Source organism: Lepisma saccharinum, chromosome 3, assembly GCF_977018435.1.
Source record: "Lepisma saccharinum chromosome 3, izLepSacc3.1, whole genome shotgun sequence".
Taxonomy (NCBI): Eukaryota; Metazoa; Arthropoda; class Insecta; order Zygentoma; family Lepismatidae; genus Lepisma; species Lepisma saccharinum.
In genome coordinates this window covers 124,350,417-124,371,155 of record NC_139231.1, presented here as the reverse complement: position 1 = coordinate 124,371,155, position 20,739 = coordinate 124,350,417, and the positions used below count along the sequence as shown (strand labels likewise).

Sequence of the window (20,739 nt, the reverse complement as noted above, 5' to 3'; positions counted from 1 at the left end):
CCCGACGAACCCCCAGCCGTTGTTTGTAGGTCTTCTCGACCGGGTTACGCTCACTCATTCGGAGCTTCCCAATTTCCTCACGATGGTGGGTTGCCACCGGCCCTATACGTAGGCCGAATAAATTCCGACCAGTGCCGGATTCGAACCTACGCCGTCCCTAAATCCAATCTCTGTTTGTGTGTTTTTCTTTTTACTAATGAAAATCTTCAGTTGCCAACTATAACATAGTTTTAACTTTCATCTCAAAACAAAAAGTTTAGCTTGGTTTAGAAATAAAATCTAAATCTTCCAAACAACATTTAAAAGTTATTGATTTTATTGTTTATTGATTTGGTTTATTTTACTTCGCTTTTCTGTCACTTTTGGCTAATTTCAAAGATGGAGATGAGTAATGATATGATGAAATTTATGAATGGACACTCACAAACAGCCATGCCCAGGCCGGGATTCGAACCCGGTATCCCTGGCGTCGTAGCATTTAAAAGTTAAATTGATTAACATTTTATACATACATACGAACATGGGTCAACGATAATATTTAATTATTATTAGTAATAATAATAATAATTCTTTAAATGAAGGTGGAAAATGGGCGAGAAAGGGAAATTTTACCCCTTGGAAAGGGAAATTGTGCTTACAGATTGTGGCAACACTGTCTCAGAGTTTTAGAAGCGCTGAAACGTGACAACCAAAAGGCAAAGGAAGGGAATTGAACTCTGAACAATGAGATCGCCTTCCAGATAACAAAATGTATCTCGATGAACTTTCGTATTCCACACTCCACTATGTTACCAGGAAACTTTAATAGACAACATCGAAGAGGTCAGGCACGTGGACGAAAGTTGGCCTACAAATTAAAAAACAATTGCAAAATGAAATTTATGAAACCGCTTATAATGAAATCTGCTCCGACTTGATAAGCAATTTGACTGTAAGAGCGTCCACAGTTCTCATCCAGGTTAGTACTTATAATGTTTTGAAGTTAGGTAAACTTTGAGTGGCTTTAACAGAGTGCGTTGAGTGGTCATAAGCAATATCTTTCTTTGTCAAAGTTTTTAGCCCTCTTCATCCTCAAATAGACTAATCTGGACCAGTGGCGGCTGAAGGGGTAGAGCCGCCGTGCCATGGAACTACCCTCAGAAGAAACGCATACCTCGCCAAGTATTGTTAAATGAATACATTGATAGTTTACAGACAAGGAGTTTTCGAATCTTGCAATCGTCAAGCTGACGTGACGACCGCCCCAACCTCCTCACTGCATCGCCAGCTGTTTCGTTGGTGTCCGGTAAAAATGGCAAAGGAAAGAATGGGCAAAGTGAAAATGGCGAAAGTAGAAATCAGAAAGCAAAAAAAATGATAAATAATTCAGATGTAAATTGTCAAGAAGAAAAATATTGATGCTGTGTTTAGCAAAATCAATATTTATTCTACTTTGATTTCGTCACTTTATAAATTTTCCTAGTTTTCTTCAGTCCAAAATCAAATCTAGTGTTTTAGGTTCACTTGGATTGCACGGATGTTGATTTCGTGTCTTCATATCATTAGGACACTTGACTATCATTACAGCATCGTAATCAGGTGGATGGATGATTATGGTCATAAGAACACACATGATTTTGTTTCAATAATTTTTTTTAATTTTTTTTTTATTTTTTTCTTAGAATTCCTCGACACTTGAATTGGTTCCTCCACCTTATAACATTCTTCAGATCACACTATTCTGTATACTCGTAGATAGAAGAACTTCTCTGCACCTTTACGAGATTTAACAATTTTCATTTTGAAAAAGTAAACAAGTTCGTCTCTCTCAGAGAAATCAGCCACACAATTTAGTGCGAGGGGGTAGATAAGGGCTGACTTCAAGTCCTGCTAGTAACAAACACGTGTGATTGGTCAGCAGGTGTGCGAAAGGCGTAAACGTGTTTTCAGTCAAGTTGAAAACCCATGATATGCTGCACCCGCCACCCCTCCCCCTTAAGTTTCATGAAACACACCTGCTTCACATTATTTACGAAGGTTACCTTTTATTAACATGTGATTCTATAGAGTCAGTAAATTCTGCCAGAAGAAATAAAGAATTAAAAGGCATTATAATTATTTTTGGAAACATCAAGTCAAATGTATCAATTCGAAGATAAATTAGTGAACTTTTAATTTCAAACTGTGAAATCCAAGACATAATTTCTCATGTAAAATCATAATTTATTGTATTTATTGTATTTTTATTTTCGCCATTTTTACCGTTGCCATTTTTTCCTTTTGCCATTTTGACTTTGCCATTTTTACCTAAATTCGTTTCGTTCGTACCATCGCGAGGCAACAGTCCCTGCCGCCCAAGAGCTGGCCTAACCAAGTTGGCACACGTGCAGAGGGATGAAGAAGTCTCAGCGAGGAACATTCCCACCATGAGCCGAGAACAAAGTGGCAGGGGGCGGGGTTAGCCCATAAGAAACCGGGCCCGTCTTCGCCTGCACGGCCAGGGAATTTTCGCATTGTTGACACAGTTGCCACCTTCAGAGACAAGTGTCTAAATACGACTGATTTGATTGATTGATAGATTTGCTCTTTTAAGTCCACTTTATGCACAGTAAGGCTAATCAGGACTGGACCTACAGTTTAAAGTGGGATCCGAACCACTGTGTGCCTCCACCGGGTATCGAACCCAGGACCCCTTGATTACAAGGCGACGACGTTACCACTTTTTTTTAACATTTCTTTTTACATTAAATTATCACAAACTATAATTCCTGTTACATTAAATTATCCAACTACAATTTGCAAATAATTTGCATACATATGTATTTTTCTCCATACACCACAAGAGTTTGCATAAGCACTACAAAAGTCTCGAAAATTTCCTGAAACCGGATTTTCTATATTTTCATACATTACAAAAGTGGCTAAAAGCCACTGTAAAGATTGTTGTTTGGTAGCCGGAGAAAAATTGAACTCCGGCTTTAGGATATAGTCTACCTTAACACTAGTGGGTGACAAACGACAAGTTCTACTAATACATTGTTGTAAAAATAACCATGCCTCTTTCATTTTTCCACACATAGTCAGGCGATGTTCGATTGTATCAGTTTCATTACACGTGGTACATAACGCATCTATACTAAATCCTAATCGAGCTCTTTTTTCTTTACAATCTATTAACTCATTTATCGCTCTAAACCAATATGATCTTTGTTTTTTTGTGAGGTGGCGTGCATGTATATTTTTCCAAATTATGGTCCATTTATAATTTGGATATTTTCCCATAATATGCGAAGCAGGAGTTTCCTTGGCAATATTTTGTTTATAGATTTGACGTTTGGTGGATCGTCATTTCTCATCAAAGCGTATATTAAATCAATTATCACAGGAGAGTAATGACTGAAGAAAGGTGGCACCTTTGGTTTGCGGAGACACCAGTGGAATTCCAGTGAACAATTGTCGTAAGAAATCAGCATTTGGTTCATTTACGCTGAACACCCGAGCTACAAACCGCTGATAGAACAAGGTTCTCGCTTTCACTTGGAAATCGATCAATTCAAGGCCACCCTGTACATAGGAACGTGTAAGACTAGATTGTCTAACTCTAAAAACGTTATTTTTCCACACAAATTTTCCAATCAGGCCCTTGATTGTGGCCGTATATTGAGGTGTTAATGGTAGTATCTTGCAAACATACCATAATCTTGACAGGCCATATATATTTAAGAAAGTAATTCGTGAAATTAAACATAAGTCAAGATGATTATACATGTATAAATAATACCTTAAATTTGTACATAATTTCTGATAACTTAAGTTTATACTTTCTTTAATAGTAGAGCCAAAAATTATTCCCAATATCTTTAGCGAATTTTGCATTGGGAACACTGTTGTAGCTGAAACAGGCCACTGTAACCCTAAAGCCATACAACGTGTTTTCAAGGTGTTGACCTTGGCACCAGATACTCTCTCGTAATCGATAAGACAGGTTTTTAAGGTCAAAGCATCTGCAGTGTGTTTACAAACAACCGTTACGTCATCCACAAAGGCACTGACCTTCATGTGGAATCCGTTTACAGAAAATCCTTGGACTTGTTCATTTACATGACATAGAAAGGGGGCTAAAGATAACGCAAATAGCGCCAGAGACATGGGATTACCTTGAGGTAAGCCATTACTTACTACAAAGGGCTTAGAGAGAAATTCATTTACCTTTGTCTTGATGTGTATACCTTCCATTAAATTCCGAACTTGAGTAATAAGGACCGGTTGTATACCCATGTAATTTAACACCTGCCATAAATACTGGTGGTTTACACGTTCAAACGCCTGAGAAAAGTCAACAGACACTAATAAAGCATCTGTCTTTGTATTTTCACACAGTGAAATACAATCTCTTATGTTGGATAGCAGATGATATACTTTTTGATTACCTAGTACTCCATATTGAAAGGGCTTAAGTAATGTTTCTATATGGTTTTTTAACCTGTTTAAGATACATCTAGTTAATATTTTATAATCCGTATTAAACATTGTTATGGGTCTATAATCAACTGTCTTCCGTGCATTCTCTTTTTTTGCTATGAAAATTGCAACCCCCGTTTTACATAAGGTACTCAGTTGCCCTGTCGTAAAGACTGCATTTACCCATTCTGTTACCGTAGGTCCTATAAGGGGCCAAAATTGATAATAAAAAGTACCAGAAATTCCATCTAGGCCTGGGGAGGATTTCGATTTTGCCGCACACACTGCATGATAAACTTCGTCTATCGTAAATTCTGTTCCATTTTATTTCTCATTTTCAAACTCAGCATGAGGACAATATTGTTGGATATATTCTGTGGAATTAGACAGGGAATTACTTGGGACATTATATATTTCAGAAACGTTCTCCCGTAATAAATTACTTACAGTTTCTTCGTTTTGACACCATTCTCCTTAATTATTTTGGAGTTTGGTAATTAATTTTTTTTATTTTCTTTTATGTATTTGAACTACATGATTTAAAGATACATTTTCATCGGGGTCAATATTTAATAATTTACTTCTTGCCTTTATGCTATTTACCTTTGTGGCATATAACTGAAGTAATTGCGCCTTGACCTTTTTTATACGACTTTGTGTCGACCTTTCCATTTGTGCCTTATTATGAAGTTCTCGTAACACACGAAAATAAAAATTTACTAAATCTTTCCAATTTCTCGTCTTTTCTATACAATACGTACGACAAAGTTTTTGGAGGGATGGTCTAAAAACTTGATCCCCCCATCGTATAATATCGGTATTTCTCAGCGTTCTTCTTTGCCAACCTTCCCATGCCGTTTGAAAGGCTTGAATAAATTGATCCTCCTTCAGTACTATGGTATTCATAATCCAATATCCCCTTCCCACATGTATATATTCAAATGGGGATCTCATTTTCATTACTACTGCATCATGATTGCTAAAAATTACTGGAATTACCTCAATGTCTGACACCAATTGTTGTAAACTATTATCAACATACATATACGATCTAAACGCGATGCCCCGGTTTGTGTTTTATAACTAAAGCCTAATTTTCCTGGTTGTAATTTTTTCCATACATCAACGAGATTTAGACCAGTTACTAAAGAGTTGAGTTCTGGGGAATAACTGAAGGTGGAAGTTTGGTCTTCTTTATGTAAAGTACAATTCCAATCTCCAGTAACACAAAGTCGATCTGTGTGACCATCTAAACAAGGGGCTAATTCCTGTGTTATAAAATTTCTACGTCTATTTCTATTTTGAGTACCAGAAGGAACATACACATTACAAATACTTAAGTTACCCAATTTACCAATTATAATCCTCCCACCGGGGTGGAACTGAACATTTAACATATTTAAACTATGACGTACCAAAATGGATGTTCCCGTATAATTTTGAACACAATTATTATATTCTTCATAATATTGATGACACTTCAAGGAAGGAACCCCCACCTCTTGAATACATGCAACATCTACATTATTATTAATTAAAATTTCACGTAAGGCCACAAGTTTAGTGTCACTACTTAACTTATTTACATTTATGGTTGCTAATCGGAGAAGCGGATTGGCCATTTTACTTTGCAAGAGGAAATAAAGGGGACATATTAGTATAAATAATAACATTGCGCAAACATTTTTGGTCATTATACACTCCATCCTGTCCTTTTGCAATGTCATGGCTTATCAACCATTGGCTGTTCATTACTATCGAATTTGGGGTCATTTGTTTCCAAACTTTTCGTCGTAGGATAAGCAAATGAAGCATTTTTTTGTTTATTTTTACTTTCTGTATTGTTTTACTTACAGTTCCAGCCGATAATTTCTGTGAGGAGGATCGTAGTTCTCTCTTTCGCACACCCCTATTTGGAAGTAAGGAATCCTTTTTAACATCCGTTGATTCGTCATCCTCTTCATGTTCCATTATATTTGTGTGGTACATTTCTCGGTCTTCCACCTCTTGGGTTGGTGTGACGTCGACTTTTGGTTCCACTTGTTGTTCAGGGAAGGAGTCTGGTTGCTTCCTTGTAAGGGTGGACACGTTTTCTTCAACCGGAACGGTCGGAATCAATGGGGTAAGGGGTGTCTCTTGGTCGCTATTGTTGTCATTCACTTTTTGGTCACAGGTCTGCTGGGGAATTCCATTTTCCATTCCGTCATCTTTGTCTTCCATGGATAACTGCACTACCGCTCCACTATAAGATCTAATGGGGCGAGTTGGAACACGTAATACCGTTGTTTTCCGGCGAGGACAGTCCTGTTTTTTGTGAATGTTACTAGCACAAATTTCACACGTGGGTGTCTGTCCAGTATATATTATGTGCGCCATAAATTTATCGACCTGAAGAAAGGACGGTATGGGTTTTCTCAATGACATTTTCACTACTCGCACTCCGTTTTGTACTTGATATCTAAACTTCGTGCTCCCTGTTTCACGTGTGATGTTATCTACTACACCGAAATCACTTAATATGGCACTTATATGTCTATCATCTAATTCAACCGGGAGATTGAACACTCGAATATATTTCATTTCTCGGCCAGCATCACTGAGTTTCACTTTTGTCATATGTCCATTTTCATAATGGAAGTTTACCTCACCAGAATATTTTTCTAGGATTTTATCCATTGTTGCTCGTCTTACTAATTTTACAAATACACCGCGAACAGTTGTCGGTATCTGTATGACATATATTTCATCTAATGTCAATTTAAAAGTTCCGTATATAAATTCATGTGTTTCACTAGCACTCGGTTTAGTTGTTCCATTATCAAAGCTTACCTGAATGGTATTTTCACGCTGCATGATGATCGTATGTTGTCGTTTCAAGTCTATTCACAAGTTCAGTGGGAAAAAATCCCAATTTGATCGCGAAACAGTTCACCACGGTACTCGGTTAACTCGTTTGCTCACAGCAGCTCGCAACACGTCTGTACTCTACCGTGCCGTGGCACTGACTGGCCAAGGAATATAGAAGTATTTTAGGAAGAGCATTCCGAGACACGGAGCTCTACCATTGGCCAGAAGCCGCAACGAGCTCTGACGTGACCAAGGGGATCTGTCAAGTGGCGAGGCTCTCGTAGCAATGGAAGCTTACGGGAAATATTTTCATTTTTAATTGTCCATATCTTGGTTCTATTGACCATTTGCAGCAGAATAATAAGCAAAACGCAAGGAATAAGACCTAGGCAATAATATGAAGAAGATTACAGCACGCAATTACAATAAATGGCGTTATACAAATCAAACAGAAAGTAATCACGACTATCCTCTTATATCGCCCCTACATTGCGTATAGGTAAATAAATACAATTTTACGTATTAAATATTTCGCTACCACACCAATACTTATTATCCTTCATACCTTCAAATTTTCACAGATGTTTGTTATTAATAATTTGTTCATTATAATTTATATATCTAGTATACATAGGATGTCGCTGTCGCTGTTGTTATATGACGTCACTTTTCTACGTATTTAGGGTAACCGCAACAATAAAAATGAATGATGAAATGATAAATTTGATGGGAGAGTAGGCTAGATGAGTGTGGCAAGCACTGGTGTACGCAAGGGGGGCTTAAGGGGCTGCAGCCCCCCAAAATTCTTAGAAAATCAAAAAATCAAATGAAGACAGTAATGAAGTAAAAAAAAACTTTAAAATGACCCCCGATAATTTTTTTTGATTTGATTAACTTTTTAAACGAAGGATTAAAATGGTAATTGGAGCTCGTATCTAATGAAAATAGAACAGCGACAACGGGATATCAGCGAAATTGATTTTCGGCGATACATTCTATGAACCAATCTCATTCTGTTGAGTAAAGGTTAGATTCATGGCACTGAACCCGCGTACAATTTGAATTGAATTAACATAATCCTTGAGTGAGGTGGAAATGGGTTTTGGATATATTTTTTTTGTAGATGTGAAAATCTTTATCTAGTGATGCACACATGCTTTCGCTTACATTAAGGTTTACACTATGGTAAAATTGCAGAAATATTCTACCTAAAATGATTTGTGTTTAAAATACCGTAACATCAAAATATGTTTTTTAGAAATTAATAAATAGATAATAAATGGATAAAATGCAATGTCGTTGGAAAGCGTAATCCCTTAAAAAATTCAAAGAAACTCGTGCCAGCTCGATGGCGAATCTGGTCAACAGCGTGTTCGACTTTAAATCCCAGCACTGAAGTTCCCGACTTCGAGTCACGTCGTGGGCATTGATGTTCTTTGTGCCTGCCCTTTCATCAATTTTATGTGACCAACACTCATCGCCGCGATTAACCAAAAGTGGTAAAAAAGCAACGTCAAATAACAAATACATGAACAATAGGCCTGGCCTCTGTCTTGGTTTAGCAATGTGATTTGTTAATCACTATACGGTGGAGGCCGAGGCGGAAATAAATATCAGTAAGAATAAAAATTCATTACAACTTACCCTTCCTGGAGACTAATGATTTTAAAGACGATGCTACCCACTGTCGTCTTTTTCTCGCTGCACTTGCTTCCATGGACTTGAGTTTCATTAGTTTATTCAAATGTCGAATTCTAATAAAAGTTCTTGTTCTGACATACAGGGAAATAATCTTTTCGTTAACTTCAGGAAATTTTGACTGAAGTACTGTCTTTAGAGTGCCCATAACTTTATGTTGCTTGGAAACAGTTGACCCATGGAAGGATGCAAACACAATCTCAAATTGAATAACTTTTTCCATATCCGAACCACTACGTGCCTCCACCGGGTACCGAACCCGGAATCCCTCGATTATAAGGCGATGACGCCACCACTACGCCATCGGGGAGCACAAGAATGTTTACCTTTGGCACGCTTATTCGTGGTACAGACACCGAATACACGTAATACGACCTAAAATTACTCGCTTTAATACTCGTATTCAAGACAAACAGCACAAGCACTTCTGTAAACGAATACCTGATCGCTACTACTGGACCTGCAGATTTTTCTGACATCTGGGAGAAATCTGTGCCTCGAAGTTGGCTTATACCGAACAATGAAAGCCATGTCGCTTTCGGAAACTGGAAGCAATTACTTTCCATTTGAATGTTCCTAACTGCAGGTATGAACCCCCTCGGTGTACGTCAAATCGTCTATCGTATATGCCTGACCTGGAGAAATCGCTAGCGTAACGCTCTATGAACTCAGAAGCGAACTTTGGTTGAGGCATGTGAGATATTTTATTTATTTATTTATTTATTTATTTATTTATTACTAAACACAACAGGCGAATGCCAAATTACAGTGTTCTACATTTCTTATTTATCTTTACACTCAGTATATCAGATCTTTACCACCATGTACAATATATATAAGATACAGATATAATATATTATAAATTACATAAAATATGGAAATAAAATAAGCAAGGATAAATCAAGGATAGAAGTTATTTACTTTAAAGAAATATATTAATTATGTGTGTAATAAATGACCTGTAAATAATTGACACACTAGAAAGTACGTACATATATGTAATTGAGTATAAACTACGAAAGAAATATATATTTACAAATATTGCGTTTATGTTTACATTGTTGACATTTATTCTTCCATTCCTTGAATAACATTTTTGAATGTCCCAATAGGCATGTGAAATATGTCTAATTTTGGTTCCCTTTCGGAACATCTGTTGTACAGTTCACACATTCTCCTGATAGGTGATTTATTTATAATGTTCGATCTTCTGTTACTACAGTAAAAGAGGCCCCCTTTGGATCGTGTCTTGGAGATAGGAACACGTATGTGTATTTGTTCTAGAAGATGTTGCACTTTAATATTATTGTTCATGATTTTGTATAAGAAACAGAGCAATTGCATCTTCCTTCTTTTGCTGAGAGAAGGCAGGTTGTGGTGTTTACAGAGGGAAGTGTATGATTCATATCGGGGATATATGCCTGTTTCTTTATAAGTGGCGTACCTTACGAATTTAGACTGCAGCATTTCTATTTTATGCGTGTACTTTTTGTCCTGAGGAGCCCATATTTCTGCTGCATATTCTACTTTGCTTCGGACTAAAGCGTTAAATATTATTTTCATTATTTCTTTGTTCATAAACTCTTTACTCATTCTAATTGCGTATCCTAGGTTCCTGTGTGCCTCATTTACGACCCTTTCAACATGTGTTGCAAATGTAAGTTTTGAATCAAATGTAACTCCTAGATCTCTCATCTCGTTAACCCTTTTAATTTTTGTGTTATTTATTTTGTAATCGAATTCAATTTGCTTTCTGTTGCGCGAGTATGTCATCGTGCATCATTTTTCTATGTTCAGATTAAGATCATTTATTTCGCACCACTTTGTTACTGTATTGATTTCACTTTGTAAGGATTTGCAGTCATCAATATTACAAATAGTCTTACCGAATTTCAAGTCATCGGCGTATAAGAGTCTGAATGAGTCACACAGGTACTTTGGTAAGTCATTGATTAGAATTAAAAATAACAGAGGTCCGAGATTCGAACCCTGGGGGACTCCTGAGAAAACTGCGAACTCTTCTGTTAAAATTCCATTATAAGATACGTTCTGCTTACGGTCTTTTAGATAAGAAGCAAAGAAATTTAGTGCTGGTTTGGAGAGGTCGTAACACGAGAGTTTACTCAACAAGATATCGTGGTTTACTCTATCGAAGGCTTTGGATATATCTGTATAGATGAAATCTACTTGCTTTCTTTCTTCTAGATTAGTTGCTACGAAATGACTTAGGAGGGATAGGTTCGTAACAGTGGATCTACCCGGGACGAAGCCATGTTGGTTGGCAGATATTACTGGGGATATGTGTGACAACAATCTTTGATAAATAATACTTTCGAAAACTTTTGCGGGCGCAGACAATAAAGATATGGGCCTATGCTCTTCGATGTTACCGGTGCCACTATTTTTGGGTACGGGACGCACTGTAGATGTTTTCCATTTCCTGGGAAATACAGATGTGGTTAGGGAAAGATTGAATATTTACATTAAGGGTAGGGCTAATAAGCTTGCACAACCTTTTAACACGTAGGGCGGAATGCCGTCAGGGCCACAGGATTTCTTTGGTTTTAACTTTTTTATTGCCTTTTCAACATCATCAATACTGATTGCGTTTAGTACAAATTCTTCGCCTACGTCTATCTTTTGGTGGTCTTCGATTAAATTGCAGTCGTAATTCGCGGGCGTCCTCTTATAGGTGGAAAGGAAATGCTGGACGAAGGCGTTCGCAATTGCCTCGTCATCGTCTAGTGTAGTGTCATTGTATTTGAGGGGCATGGACGTATTTTTCCTCCCTTTATTTTGAACGAAGGACCAAAAGTGTCTAAAATCGAGTTTTATATAATTTTCTGTTTCTGATATGTAATTCCTGTAAGCTTTTTCAATTTGCCTTTTGGTTATTTTGCGGAGAGTTTCAAACTGTGCACGATGAAAGTTGGTATTACCAATTCCACGTTTCCATTTCTTATGGTGGTGGGATTTGCTTTTAATGTTTTTAATTATGCCACTGGTGAACCAACTAGGATATCGTGATGTTATGGATTTCTTTTTGTACGGGACGGTAGCTTCGAAAACTTTACCCAGATTTTCGTAAAAGATATCAAGCGCGTCATTTACATTCTTTTGATTGGATATTTCTTCCCAGTTGATGGTAGCAATTTCACGGTACATTACTTCAAAGTTTGCTTTTTGGAAATTACGCATGCTAATTGTTCTCTCTTTATTTGCTTTAACATGTTTCGAAACAAAGAATTCGATGCTAAGTTGGGGGTGATGTTCATCCTCCGGTACTAACGTTTCAGTTTCTTTACAGACCGACACGTTTTGGATGTTAGTCAGAACTAAATCTAGTGTTTTGTTGTTGGTGTTTAACACATTGTTTACACTACTTAAATTGTAGTAAGACATAAAGTTGGAGAGAGTTTTAGATTTTTGCGAGCCTTTGCTGAAATCATTGTGTGTCTTATCTATCTCATCTTTCATTTTCATTTCATTGCCCTAGTTTGCTCTATATGTCAAAAAGCGACGTGAAATATTAAAACAGATTGATTGAATTGGCGTTTTAAGTCCAGTTTATGCACATTGAGGCTAATTGGGACTGTATCTACAGTTTAAAGTGGGATCCGAACCACTACGTGCCTCCACCGGGTACCGAACCCGGGATCCCTCGATTATAAGTCGATGACGCCACCACTACGCCATCCGGGAAGCCCTCAAAATAGAAATAGATGAGAACGTTAATTGGTTCAGTAACGATCTCGCTACCCAGCGAAGGTTTAAGGCTCGAGTCCCGCCTGGACATTGTGTTCCTTTGTGGGTGTCCATCTATTTCATCTATTCATTACTCTTCCTCGCCTTCCAATTAGGTAAAAGTTACAGGAAAGCAACCCAAAAATAAGAAAAAAATATTTGCCTCGTAATGACGCAATTTGACAAGGACGCCCGCAAGATTTTTTCACAGGAGAGGCAGCAGTGCTCAAAGAGGGAAAGGCTTTGGAATGCTATCTCTCTAGTTAAGAAAATCCTCTTAAAGAAAATTCCCCCACTAGGATAAATTGCATAGACATCCTCCGCCCACTACATTTTTTCCATGATTTTGCAATATACTCGTACTTATTTTGTTATGCAGCAGTGAGTTCAATTAATTCTTGTCAACAATAAGTCGCCCCTGCAAAGAAGTTGCTGAAATTCTACTGCTGGAAATTTTTCAAATACAACACTACCTGAATACTATATGTACAATATATTGACATAATTTGATGCATGTTTTTTCCGTATCAAAAAAAAACACTACGTGTTAAATAAAAATTAAATAAGAAGGATACTGTTACAGACATTCGTATTATTGAAACTGATGGCAATATTTGCATTCATACGGCTTAGAAGTTTATTATTGCGTAACTGTAACTTCATAATAATAATAGTTTTACTCACACACACACAACACCGACATTTTGGAGCTTCCCGTGGATGCAACTCGACAGGACCCAAAGACTACAAAAAAGCCTAAATATAGGGTCGTTACACACACACACACACATTCCTTGCACATATGAGTGCCGGATTCGCGGAAGTGCCGGATTATTGAGAGGGTCGGAAATTACGTGCTACTATGTAGTTTAAACACATAGAGACTATACAGGCTGTACTTTACGTGTTTCCTTTTAGAAGCCATAGTATGTACTGAACTCTACTGTACGAATGTATAGCATTGTTTAACATTTTTAACTAACAACATTGTTGAACACGATAATTCATTGCTGTGCGCGTCATTTCTGCTTGAGTGACTACAGGCCGGATGTGGGCCGGACTACTGAGAGAGCGGACTATTGAGGGCCGAATTAGCGTGAGTCTAGTGTATATTTATATATATATATCCTGAATGGCCAATTGTATTAATTTCCACGTAGTACACCCTGGACTGTATTTTACATACTAGTTACTAGCGAGGCCCTGGCGTCTGGACTCGTGGCCATTATAATCCTTGGTGGGGCTCGAATTGTGTTGTCCTTACATGTTTATGATTGTCCCTTCAACCACCTCATCTTATTACGATTCATCCTCATCTTCCCGATTAGCCAGGTAAAAGGTAAAGTGCTCCCCTGTGCTTAGCACTAAGCCATGAAGGCGTATAGGGGGTGTGGGGGTAACGCCCCACACATTCTTGATCCGGTCGTGAGTGGGGGTGATGTGATCAGCATCACGCCCCTGACCGCCTTTACCCCCCAGGGTTTCCCCCAGGTACCCATGCCATTCGACGCTGGGTGGGCGCCGGGGCAGCTTCCATCGTTAGGAAAGTTCCCGGATTCGAACCAGCCGGGGATCGAACCCGGGACCTTTAGCATGGTAGTCAGACGCGTTACCGACTTTTTTTTTCTTTTTTAATATTCTTTATTTTATGCAGTAGGGACTACTTACATGATCCTATGATAACATTACACATATATCAGATCTATATTACATAATTAGGTGTATTTACAAGAAAAGGGCCTGCAAAAAATTTGCATAGAGTGTTTTGCGGTTGGCTTGGTCCATCTGGTAATAATGCTCACTGTAGTGATAATGCAGCGAAATTTGCATTGACACTGAATTATGTCCTAAAATATAATAAATATATTGAGCTACTAAAAACTGGACCGCTCTTACTTTAGTAAGAGGGAAGAACACAAAGTCTGGTAACAGTAAATGATCTACAGTAAATGTATCGGGCGATGTTCTACATATAGTACCAAGGCATTTACACAAATACTTCCATTGATCTACCGTTGCGGGACATGTTACGAGGCGATGTCGTAAAGTGTCTTCAGCTTGATGACAATTGGAACATACAGCACTGTCAGTCATTTGGTATCGCCACTTTCGAGCACCGGTCGCAATGGCATCGTGAACTACTAGGTACCACAAAGATCGAACGCGGTTAGAAAGATGAGAGGCAGATATATTTCTCCATACGTTTGACCACACTACATTAGTTCGGAGAAGCACAATTCGTGGCTGGTGGTGTAACCTGCAAGTCAATTGGTTATAGAAAAATTTCACTGTCATGCCATCGACATCCATGTGAGGTGAACCGATTAGGAGATAGCAAAACTCGACAAGAGTTGTCCTCAAATAGTTGTAGTGGGAAGGGATCTTCCCTGGATAAATGGGTGTTCGCAGTTCCACTTCATCTATCAGAGTATGTAGTAATCTTGCTGTTAAACTATCAGGGTATTGCAGAAGCAACTCAATGTTCCGTTGTAGAAATAAGGCTGAGGCTTGTCTCTCCACTTGGCGCAAGTTCAGTCCTCCTTTACTTGCTGGGAGGCATAACGTTTCATGTGCGACATGAAACAAATGTGCATGCCATATGAAGCGCGTTATCATCTTTCGTACTTGCGCCGCGACTTTCGCAGTAACAGGCAAAACTTGCGCAGCATACCACAACTTCGATAATGCAAACATGTTCACATACTGTATTCTAGAGCGTAAGGATAATTGTCTATAACGATTCATGTTCAACACTGCCTGGATTTTTGGGAGAATAGTTGTAAAAGTTCTGGAGACAGTCTCTGTGATGGTCGTAGTGAAGTTTATTCCCAAAATTGTCACTTTATCAACAATAGGTATAGATACAGATTCAGTCCACAGAGTGGGGTTACACCCTAGGGGTAGGATTTTAGATTTCTTCTGGTTCAAACTAAGTCCCGTCTGCTTTCGTAACGTTTCAAGTACGACCTCCATACGAGTCAAGTCTAGCCGATCTTTCACGATTACGGTCACATCATCTGCGTACGCACATATTTTGTGGTCTCTCCCAAGAAGCCTGAGTCCCTGAAGTTTTGCATGCATCAGTCGTAAAAATGGAGCCAGAGCTGCGCAGAATGCAAATAAGGAAAATGGACATCCTTGACGAACAGAGCGCTGAATATAAAAGGCTTGCAACAGAAAACCATCGATAGATAACTGAACTCGAGCTTCTCTGTATAAGCTCTGTATAGATTGTACAAAGAAATCACCACATCCCACTTTACCAAAGTATTGGAGAAGATAGTCATGTCTGAGGGAGTCAAAGGCACTTTTGAAATCTAACGCCACTAAAGCAGCTTGAGAACCTTCAATATCTTGCATAGAAGTGATGATGTCACGTACACTAGTTAGAATGTGAAATATTTTACCACTTGTACCATATACATATTGATACGGCCCTAATAAAGTATCCGCAAATTGTTGCAACCTTCGGGTGATCAAACGTGCAAAGATTTTATAATCAGCACATAGTAATGTGATTGGCCGGAAGTCTTCTGGCTTTCTGGGCTGAGATATTTTGGGAATCAAAACCATAACACCCGTAAGACTCGTTCGTCCAAGGCGTTTCTTCGTAAATACCTCATTGAGCCAGCGTGTGAACAGTGGAGCCACCGTTGTCCAAAAGGTTTGGAACAATTCTATCGGGACACCATCGATTCCCGGAGCTTTACCTCTTTTTCCACTGTGAACAGACTCGTACACTTCTTTCTTTGAGAATGGCTGTTCTAAATAGCGACGGTCATCTTCCGTTAACATAGGAAGGTCTATACCTTGCAGTGGAGTGCGACGGGAGCTTTGATCTTCCTTCTCTTTAAACTGATCTGCATAAAAGTCCCGTAAGTACTTTCGTATTAACTTGGGTTCGGTTAGTCTTCCCGTGGCTGTATCGAGACACGTTATTCTCTTTCGCTGTGCACTGCGTCTCTCTGCTAACACCTGCATCAACAAGGCTTCTTCTTGTGCATCAAACATAGGAAGACGACTCCTAACATTGTAACCTTGCATACGCTCTCTGTGCATGCTCAGCAGCACTGCTTGCACTCGTTTCACTTCTTGACGCACTGGCTTCCCTTGTATTAGCTGTGTTGTTAGTTCGTGAAGCACTCTGTAGTAAAAGTTATATTTCTTATTGAAATCTGCGTATTTGTCACGACTATATGCTAAACAGAAATATTTAATGGAGGGTTTCAGAAAAGTGTCCCACCACATAATAATGTCAGTTTGACGTACGCTCATTTCTTCCCACTTCTTCCATTTTTGTTTAAATTCGGTACGAAATTGTTCATCTTCCAATAACCGTACATTGAACTTCCAAAATCCCCGCCCTCGTCCAACTGAAGGTACATCCAAACTCATGTCGAGTTGGACACTTAAATGATCACTAAAGCACGTTGGGAAAATTCGAATCGCAGATATGTTGCTAATCATGTGTGCACTAACGTAAAAACGATCAAGCCGACTCGCTGTGTCGGCACGTATGTATGTGTAGCCGTCTATATTCGGACCTTTAGCCACCCAAACATCGTGCAGTTTAAACCCTTCAACCAGCGCCTGCAAGCTAGGTGATGTATGGAATCCTGGATATTGGTCCTGTCTTCTGAGAGTACAATTAAAATCACCCACCAGCACAATGTTTTGACGGGAGCCACCTAATGCCTTCGCCACGTCTGTAGCGTAAAATATGTTCCGAGTATTTCTAGCGTTGGTACCTGATGGTGCATAAACATTACAAAACCATATGTTTCCTATTTGGATACATGTGATACGACCAGACGGGTGATGGTAAACTTCCGTTATATGGAGGCCTGATTTCACAACTATGGCGGTTCCTAGAGAATTGTGAGTAAAATTGTTATACACGGTATATTCACTGCCCAGACAGAAATCATCGGTCCCGACTTCTTGCAGGAAAATTACATCCAGGTGACTTTGCTTAATATAGTCTAAGAATGCATGATGCTTAACACTAGATTTCATCTTGTTAATGTTTATTGTTGCAAAATGATATATGGGGGTCGTCATGTGGGATTCTGTACTAGTGTACCCGGTGGGAATGTTATGTGCATTTACTGACGTTAAACTATTTACCTTTTTCAATTTCACTTCGACATGCGACAAACATAACCCTAATACCATTATAACGCGGACAACACACTTCATAACTAGGATATGGTAGACATATATCACACATTGACGTCAAGCGACCAATCAGAGCCGCCACTAGATTTCGCACTTTGTTCTCTTGTCGCACTCATCGTTCTACGCAGTCGCCGAGACACTGGAGACACCGAACGATGAGGGCCATCTTGCCGCCGTGTCGACGCCGTATCGTTCGCAGGGAGACTGCGTTTCTTCTTCTTTTTTGGTTCCTTCGTTGTTTTCGGAAGAGTGCCTGATGCGGGGGACGCCGTCTCGGAGTTCCCACCTTCACCTGCATGGTCATCATCTGCCTGCTGCATCGGACTATTGGGCACGTCGAGGGTAACATCCATTGTTTCTTCCCCATTCTTCTCTGCTACGTGGACTGCTTGGTTGACATTAACTTGGTCCACACTGACGGGATTAGGAACTTCTGCTGTTGTCTTGTTTTCTACACTGGGTGGTAAAGTGGAATCTGGTACGGTATTTTTAGGTACACCCTGTAGTGAAGCTTGTACGTTGTCCTCATTTTCCTGGTCTCCGGAGCGTTTCAGATGCACAGGTAGTATAGTGGGTGTCGGGGTCATCATTTTCTCAGCAGCCGGCACATTCCTCGGGACAGGACGCGCCGCCCCGGCATAGGACGTATCTTCGGGTTTCTCCATTTGACGACGTTGGGACGGACACGTAACGTAAAAATGGTCACTAAGGTCACAGTAACTGCAAGTACGGTCTTGCCCGCTATATGTCACCCAGTATCGTCCGCCACTTATTGTGACGTACGATGGAATCGCACGAGTTGGATTCATTTTGGCGATTTTACGGCCAGTTCTTACCGGATAAATGTGATCACTGGAATACCGTTCATCGTCCAAGGATATTATCTGACCGTACGTACTCAGGACCGATCGAATGGCGTCATCGGACAGTTCACTCGGTACAACGTGCACTCTAACTATCACGTAATTTGCATCCGCCCACGTAACAAGCACTGGACAATCCCCGTCTTCGTCACTATATTTATATTCTCCGTTTGACTGTAGCAACAACTGTTCACACACTACTTTCGATAGTAGTTTCAGAAAGATACAACGTCTATAATTGTCTACTTCAATACTTACGACTTGTTCCGGTTTCAATTTCATGGTCTTGCTGATCCAATTGTGTATTTACGTCGAAGTTGGTTTCCTTCGCACTTGACTGAAGTTCAGTTTTAGTGTATTCAATCTCTTGGTTACCATGTTGGCAGCGTCGCCGTGGTTCACTTCAACCGGACTCGCGAGTAATACGCGCTACGTGACTTCGAGCTATTAGAGAGACGCGCAAACACAACCGTCTCAGACCACTGCTCGAGCCAGACTGACTGAGCCACCGCGATTAGCCAGAAGTAGCAGAAAAACGAAATAACAAATCAATATGTGTGTATGTGTCGTTCATTTAAAGACGAATTTCTACTGGGTTGATCGCTACTTTGAGGATGAATGATGAACTAATGAGTGGAGAATGAGACAAACATATTGCTATATGCCTTACTATTGTTCAAACTGGGGCCTCTGGCTTCCTAAAGCGTTATGCTGTCATGGAGACCGGTTATATACATGTAGAGGGACTTGCTTAATCCTTTCCGTTCAATCTTACTCTCTCGATCCTGTTGCAGTTATGTCCATGTTATAATTAATTAAGTTAGTAAACTATTTGCATGAAAATATGCGCACGAGACTCTACCCCCCCCCCCCCAGCACACATAAACATTTAAAATTGTTTCACTTTACGATTTTTCGGGTGTTCTATCTATTGTGCTCGTCTCAAGATGAGACTCTCATCTAATAATCATTTAACTTCATTAACGTCTCGTAATTAAGGGGTCCCGGGGTCGATACCCGGTGAAGGTACATGGTGGTTCGGATTCCACTTTAACCTGTAGGTCCAGTCCCGATTAGCCTTACTGTGCATAAAGTGAACTTAAAACACCAAATCAACCAATCAACCAACCAACCAACTTTATTGCTGTGTGTAGAAGTGTAGACAAATAGTGTTAAAGAACCAAAGACGTGGATTCCCTTTTTGCTGAATTCTGCATGAATTTGTTAGTTTGCCATCCTCAGTTAACTTGAGAAGGTACGGGAAGCAGTGAAGAAGAACTACATGTTATAAACATTGCTTCCCAAGAGTTATAATCGCCTCCATGAGGCGATAAACTTGTATGATTTTACATGTTATTAAGCGGCCCGCAGCTGAGGGTTCCCCTTTTTGACGTCACTCTAGCAGAAGACCTTCACGTGCCGCCGCAGCGCGGGAAGCCGGAATAGCACCCCCTGCTGACTGGCGACTGCGCCATCGGGGAGGCCGAAATACAACTGATTTGTAAGACCCGTTGCGGAAGGGAAGTAATTTCTGCTACTTTTGGAGAAATGAACCTAGTACTTTTCCAAAACTAAATGAACATTTTTGATAATAGATAGATGCACCAAGAGGGCCATTCAGACTTTTCTAAAAATATACAGAAGGTTGTTCGGGATCTCTAGTGACGATTTTGAAAGCCGCTGGCGGCGCTGTCAACGTCAGTCCGTCCAAACGGTGCATGCTGAGTCACGTCAGTACCGAGAACGCGTGTGCAGAGTGTTGTGCCATTTACCTACAACGATGCCGAAGAAAATTGAACCATACCGGGAGGGCTACATACAAGCCCTTTCCGATGCTAAATATTGCTATTCGGCAATCAAAGGAATGTGCAAGAAGCGTGGTTTTGTGATATCAAAGAACGGGATCGGTGCGGTATTGAACAAAACAGGCAAAGGCCGACTGGGCCTAATTCCACAGGGGAAGAAACAG

General features: G+C 39.6%; 1 protein-coding gene across 2 annotated transcripts in view; it reads left to right on the top strand.

Annotated features, from left to right (window-relative positions):
• Positions 1–883: 883 nt before the first annotated feature.
• LOC145985396 (putative cytochrome P450 304a1) overlaps positions 884–20,739 on the top strand; it is a 145,944-nt gene continuing 126,088 nt past the window's right edge. Inside the window, exon 1 of one of the 2 annotated variants that reach the window (XR_014441419.1) lies at positions 884–958. The gene's annotated coding sequence lies outside the window, so the exon portion shown is untranslated. The remainder of the gene's footprint in view (positions 959–20,739) is intronic. The other variant, XM_083119369.1, reaches the window with a different exon arrangement.